We start from the raw sequence: 7,409 nt of genomic DNA on the forward strand, positions 1-7,409 counted from the left end.
TAAGCGTCCCGCGAGGCTGCCGAAGCGCTAGACCGTTCGCAAATGGCGCCCGCTGATTGTCCCTACCACCCTAAGATGGCGCCTGTAGTTCCCCGCCCCAGGAACCGGACCCGCTAAACAGCAGTGCACAGAACAATTATGCTGCAAGTGAGGGGGATAATGAGACCCAGTTAAAAACAAGGGAAAACAACTAAATCGAACACAAATAAGAAAATAGGTAAGTTAAAATGCCAGCAGTGCGGCTAATATAGCGCAACGCGCAGGAAGCCTAAAGTGCAAAGCGGCGTGAGGGTACCTCGTCAAGGCTGTCCACAGAAATGGTCGCCTTAAGTAAGCGTCCTGCGAGACTGCCGGAGCGCTAGACCGCTCGCAAATGGCGCCCGCTGATTGTCCCTACCACCCTAAGGTGTGATCATGAACTATTTAGGATTGAGGAATTCCATAACCTTATAAAGAACCTCGGCCTTTGGCCTCCTTCATCTATTTGATTATGGAACTCCTCAGTGTCTTGCAATATCCTTATACTGTACATCAGATGAGAAACTGCATCCCTTATATATAGCTTATGTACTTTTTACATTATATTAATTACAATAAAAAGGCAAACAATGAGAAGTAAGTACATTTATTATGCATGATTCATTAAAACCGTAGCATACACATGATTGTAAAATACCATAACAATGCAATGAATAAAAACAGCGTTTAAAAGATCATCAAAGTGTGTTTTGTTTAAAACTCGGATGTTGCGCTCTACAACAGTTCTAAAGTATATTGTGCATCAAGGTGAATTGGTCTAACAAGTACTGTGCCAGTTTTAGCGGCCATCGTTTTATGTCTGTTCAAATTTTGCGTTTTTAGTGCTTACAGACTTCGTCTAGTCAGTTATGGTTGTGGGTCCATGAGGCGTGGTGACTGAAGCTAGCAAGGACAGGCGGTGATGACGGACCAGCCCTACTACTATTTTACAAGGAGAAGGTTTATAATGAAATTGTAGTACATAAACAAAAGTCCATAAAGAAATGGCATGACAATGAAATGGATGTAAACAGTGGTCTGCCCTACCTTAGTGTCCCCTGCAAATCTACTGCACCAGGACACTTTAACTGAGCTAGATTATGTTACTTCGATGCAAATCAGAGTAGTCCACAACCATGACTCTCTCTCTCTCATCCTCCGCCTGCAGTCATATCAACAAGTCCTCAAGGAATGTGAATGACTGACCAGCACTTGCTACTTCTGGTTGCCATGGAGTTGGAAGACAGGAAAGTAAGTTCAGGCTGCTGCTTCCCTAGCTCACATAATTGGCTGCTGACTATGCCAGACCCACAAAGCGATGCCAGCTGTGACAGGCTTTAGTAATAAGCAAGCTCTATAGGTCTGTCTTAGCATGAACTGGGTGTTGCTCCCCTATATTGTTGCTCACTTCTATGTAAACAGGTTTGTCCATGTCCCACCAACAATATCTACCGAGGACCAAGTATGGAGCTCAATACATTGATTATCCCTCTTCTGCTATATATCAGTTACCATGTGAATCCACTTTTTCAGGACAAAAATCACGTCAACTGAGACATTCCACTTTTTTCCCTCTGGAAGGTCTCTCAAAGGTAAGCACATCATTTCCATTTTAGCCCAATTTGCCCCAGGCCAACACATTGTCAGAGGAAGAGAGTTCAATGCTTTTGTCTGGGATCATGGATTGGAGAGGTGTTGGATGCAATTCTAAGTGAGCAGAATTACATGCTAGAGGTGGACCATTAATATTGCAGATGTTGCCACAGGCGGCTGTGACTGGGCAAAAAACACATCTGCCTGTTGATGGAGAGGAAGGCACACAGGCAAAGAAATGGATAAGTACAGATAGGGGTAGCAGCCATGCACGCCAAAGGAAACAGTGGGGGGGGGCACACAGATGTCAAATATGATGTGACAGATAGGGTGATGAATGTCATTTCAAGCCTGCAAAATATTGTAAATGATAGATATGAGTCTCAAAGGGAAGTGGAACTAGCAGTAGTGGGTAGCACTGCATGAGTTTCAACATGCCATTCAAATAGAAATCGGCATAGCAACCATGGTACTGAAGGACAATGAGTGGGCAAAGAAGGATTACCCTCAGGTGAAAAATCTCGGCCCTGTTGAAGGAAAGGAGTGATGACCACAGGGCTAAGAAGTTTGCTAGGGCATGTTCCATTGTTACTAATATTGAATGCACAAATATTCGTCAATTGCTTGGTGATTGTGTCTTATCATTCTGATACTAAAGAATGAAAAGGTGGGGTACTATGCCTTTATACACCAGGCAGTTTGCTTCAGTTGCCAGTATCTCCTACACATAAGGCTGTTTGTCACTGTTGATCTAAGCAGTGCTATTTATCACAGCTAGCAAAATACTTTCAGACATCGCCTTGCAGGCTGAGGTGTGAGTGGACCCGGTTATGTGACTGTGAAATGTGGGCTCCTTGGGATAAGACAAGCCCAGGAAAGGGCGCCTAGTAGTTGCAACCAGGATACATTTCATAGTTCCCTGTCCTCCTGTTGTTCCACTGCAATATTATAGGGCTTTCCAAACAACCCACACACTGCCTGCAGGTTGCTGCACCAAACATAATGCATACAACGTGTAGGCTCCGTTGAATTGTGTCCTGTGTCACAAAATGACACCAGGACATATTCAGAATATAAGCCTTGATATGCGCGATCTCCCTACAAACACAGAGGTGGAATCGCCACCATCCACAAAGAAACCTTTGAGTGCTACACCACCACTACAGACGACACCACCCGATCATGGAACACCTCAACTTCCAACTCCAATGGCAAAATCATCATCAGAGGCACCCTCTCCTACAGATCTCCAGGACCTCAACCCAGCTTCTGCGACTCCATCCCAGAATTCATTGCCCTGCTCTCCATGGACTCCAAACACTACATATTTCTCAGTGACTTCAACTTTCACCTCAACTACTTCAAAATGTTCAACCTCCTCAAAAGCAAGAAAATCGTTTTCACTCAAGTAGTCACTGACCCCACACACATCGCAGGACACACATTCCGCTCCATCTTCTCGGCCAGAGTTAAGTACAGCCATGTCACTGGGCTCACCTGAATAGACCATGCCATTGTCCACGTCTCCATCACAGGATCCTCCGGCACTGCCCCCAGGCCACCCAGCACCTCACACCACAGTTGGGACAAAGAATCAAAAGGATAGTGGATTGACGCTCTCAACACTTCTAGCCCTGACGCCGCAACCAACCTAGAAAAGGCTGTCAATAACTTCTCTGCCTGGATCACCAGTTCTGCTGGCAGAGTCGCCCCCATTAAGCCCACCAAACTAAAGAGATCCTCCAAACAGGCCACTTTGGGCCCTGGAACTGAGCACCACTAAGCGTAACTGCAAACAACTTGAACGGAAATGGCGCAAAAGCAAGCAGCTCACAGACCGAGCCCCATTTAAGACATCCCTCAACCAATACCACCAACACCTGAAAGAGACAAGAAGCAGAGCGCTTGTGGACCACATCAAAGCCAGTTCCAACCACAGCAAACAACTCTTCAACATAGTCAAACCCTCATCTACTGAAAACATCATCACCCCTTCCCAGGAACTCTGTGACACCCTGAAAGACTTCATCCACAACAAGATCTCCACCATCTACAAAAACTTCAAACCCCAACTCATTGTTACCGACACCCTCATCCTCCTCGCTACCACAGACGGAAACCCCAACCACCTTTCCACCACATGGGACCAGCGTACCGCTCAAAACACCACAGCCATCATGAACTCCATCCACTCAGGAGCACCCACGGACCCCTGACCCCACCACAGCTTCAACCACAGGAACAAGATGAGCAGCAAAAAGCTCACCACCATCTTCAACGCATCCATCACCACTGCCACCTTCCCCGAAGAATGGAAACACAGAGTTCGAACCCCTTCTCAAGAAACCATCTGCCTAACTCAGCTAACTTAAGAACTACCATCCCATCTCTCTGCTCCCCTTTCCTGCCAAAGTCCTTAAAAAAGCCATCAACTGCTACCTTTGGGAACACCTGGAGAAAAACAATCCTCTGGACAACTCCCAATCTGGATTCTGCACCAACCGCCGTACCAAACCCATCCTGATTGTTGCCACCGATGACATCAGATCCCTCCTTGAACTGGGAGATGTGGCAGTCCTGATCCACCTCAACTTTTCAGCAGCGTTCAACACCATATCCCACCACACCCTCATCAAGAGGCTTCACCACATTGGTATCCACAGAAACACCCTCAAATGGATGGCCTTCTTCCTCACTGGAAGAACCCAGAGAATCCACCTATCACCTTTTAACTTGGAACCAAAGAAGATCATCTGTGGCATCCAAGGCTCGTCAGTCAGCCCTACACTGTTCAACACCTACATGATCCACTTGGCCAACGTCGTCAGAACCCATGGACTAAACATCATGTTGTATGCCGATGACACTCCGCTCATCCTCTCACTTTCAGAAGACCTCTCCACCACAGTTGCCAACTTGTGCAGATGCATGGCTAGCAACATGGACTGGATGAAAGACAACTGCCTAAAACTCAACACAAACAAATTGGAAGTGCTGATCTTCGTGAACAACGCCTTCCTGTGGAACGATGCCTGGGGGCCTTCTGAACTTGGACCCACACCCACTCTGATAGACCATGCCTGCAACCTTGGCATTACTCTAGACAGCAAGCTCTACAGGAAAAGCCAGATCAACTCAGTCTCCTCCGCCTGCTTCCTCCCTCTTCATATGCTCTGTAAGAGCTTCAAATGACTCCCCATCAACACCAGACGAACCATCACTTAAGCCCTTGTCACCAGCCAGCTGGACTATGGCAATGCACACTACATAGGATTCACTTTGCACCTCCTGAAGAGACTGCATGCCATAGTGAATTCAGCCAGCAGACTCATCCTAGACCACTCAAAGAGAACCCACATCATACCCACCCTAGGAAGCTCCACTGGCTCCCCATTCAAAAGAGATGTCAATTCAAGATGCTGATCCACACCTACAAAGCCCTACACAACCAAGGACCAGTGTACAAAAACCACTGCCTGAACTTCCACCAACCCTCTAGACAACTACACTCCACCTCTCTCTCCCTGTGTCACACTCTGCACATCCACCGAAGCAGCAGTGGAGGACGCCCCTTCTCATACCTTGCTGAGAAGGTCTGGAATGCCCCACCCCCTTCACCTCCGGACCTCATCCTCTGTTGGAATTCCGGAAAGCACTCAAGAACTGTCTGTTCAACAGATACCGCCCTAGCAGAAGGGTTCTCAGCGCCTGGATACTCATGGGTGAATAGTTGCACTTTACAAGTCCTGTTTGATTGATTGATTTTCCAGCAATAATCTGCAGAAATCACCAAAAATAAATGCTTCTAGTTCGTGTGCTGTATGTCATTAATTCCTATTGAATTTTTGCACCTTTTAGGTCGATTGTATTCAAAACCTCCTGCCTACAATGTATTAAAGTTTTCTTGAGGAGCGCTAGATCAATAATCTTACCAAAGAGTAAGGTTACCTCCCACACCACAAAAGTATCGCAATATTTCATACAGAACGTCTGAAGGTTCAGCCAAATTAAGTGCACATTGCGCTTTAAAATGCAACTCTGGGCTAAGTTTTTTCCGAAAAGTTCTTTCGGAACGGACTAAAAAGTTGGTCTGGCTTGCTTCACTCTGTTTGGATCGTTATGGTATGTACGCCCCTCCACGTTCACAGTTCACCAGCCACCACTGCTTAGGTTTATTTTTACGTTGTTCATTAGCAGCAAACGCACACATAAGGTAAAAGCATGTTAGTAAATGTGGACAGTATCATCATAACAGAAAGGTGTCGGTATGAATATGGAAAACATGAAGAAGAAAGGAGACAACATTTCCTTTTAGCAAACTACTTTCACTTTCTCTTTCACAGTAACAAGACGTACATTTATAGCAATTTTCATTTATCTGGGAAATCTGCGACAGTTAGCACTGTAAAATCATGTTTTTTTTAGTAACCTACTCAATCCTGACCACCGTTTTCTGATCATGTTGTAAATAGTTTCTTACCTCACGGATCCCTCTGCTTGTCACCTTCTCCCCTCTTAGCAATGAGGAAACGTAAAGAACAGAAAAGCAACGCTCTTTGTGCGAGTGGAAAGTCACGGGGCAAACTCCACCCAGATAGTGAAGCGGACAGGTAGAGCCTGTTATTGCTCGCGCGGTGGATGTACAGCACTTCATGCACGCGACATTTTTAACGTGAACAAACGTCAGAACCACAAGTGTCGTATTACACACTCCAGATTATAAAGTGAATTACCATGCTTGATCATACCGTGGTTGAATCTCACCATCATCGAATGTTTGTTAATGAAAAACACCCAGGTAAACAACACCTGAATGCAATGGTAGTTAACTTAAGATCATGAAGTAAAAAGTACAATGCGAGTGAAAATCAGCCCAGATGCAGATGTAGCTCAGAAGCTCTGCTGTCCACATTCCAGTAAGAGGAATATACAAAAGAGTATTAAAGAAGCTATGGCCCGCCGACGTGTTTGTCACCTACAGTAATCCACTCTCTGTGCAGATAGGAGGACGCTGCAACACAGCCTGGTGCCGGCACACATGAACAATACCATACGTGAACTGCCAATTAATGAAGAGGCTTCTTCAGTTATCAGCCACCATGGCTACCAGGTCACCCGGCTCAGCTGCTAGTTTGTACGAGTTGTGTGAGTGCCCCCAGGAGTGCAGACTGAGGGATGTGAGAGTGCTGTAAGTATTAATGCTTTTCTTCTCACCATACGGGCTTCAACAATCAACACTGCATTGTAATTGAGGTCATGGGTGAAGGAAGACGTGCCCTGTACTTACTAAAAAACAAATAAGTCATACTCTTGAAACGAGGCAGCAACAGTTGTTCCTCGGCAGGGGCCTCTTGCTTCGGTTGTTAGCGTGGACAATGCGCTTTTCCTAATGAGGCTGCCAAAGATTGAGCTGAACATTAATAAGCCAAACTGCGTCTGTATTTACTTTTAGGAACCCCTGCTTAGCGTCCACGGGCAGGCTGCACCCACCCATCCACATTGATGTCCTATTACTTACTGGTAATCTTCATTACTCCTGGTCCCGTTGTCCACCTCCTATTCCTGAACATAGTGGAGATAACCATCTCCGCGACAGAAAAAAAGAAAGAACAGGAGCTTGCTGGGATACCTAACCCACTCCCTCCCACTGTGAGTACATAATCTGTACCAGCCCAGCATGCAGCCTGAAAATACCAAGCCAAAAACCGGAAGGCCGGCCGCCCGGGAGGGAGGGAGGGACGTAAGGAAGGGGAAGAGGACAACAGGACCAGGAGTAATTAAGATTACCGGTAAGTATT

The 7,409-nt window shown here is 46.2% G+C and overlaps 1 protein-coding gene across 1 annotated transcript in view; it reads right to left on the reverse strand.

The window, feature by feature from the left end:
- Positions 1-6,219, reverse strand: part of LOC147673963 (NACHT, LRR and PYD domains-containing protein 12-like) — a 658,153-nt gene extending 651,934 nt beyond the window's left edge. Inside the window, exon 1 of the mRNA XM_086945051.1 lies at positions 6,092-6,219. The gene's annotated coding sequence lies outside the window, so the exon portion shown is untranslated. The remainder of the gene's footprint in view (positions 1-6,091) is intronic.
- Positions 6,220-7,409: the final 1,190 nt, after the last annotated feature.

The sequence above is a fragment of the Lissotriton vulgaris genome, chromosome 12, assembly GCF_964263255.1.
Source record: "Lissotriton vulgaris chromosome 12, aLisVul1.2, whole genome shotgun sequence".
In the NCBI taxonomy this organism is placed as follows: Eukaryota; Metazoa; Chordata; class Amphibia; order Caudata; family Salamandridae; genus Lissotriton; species Lissotriton vulgaris.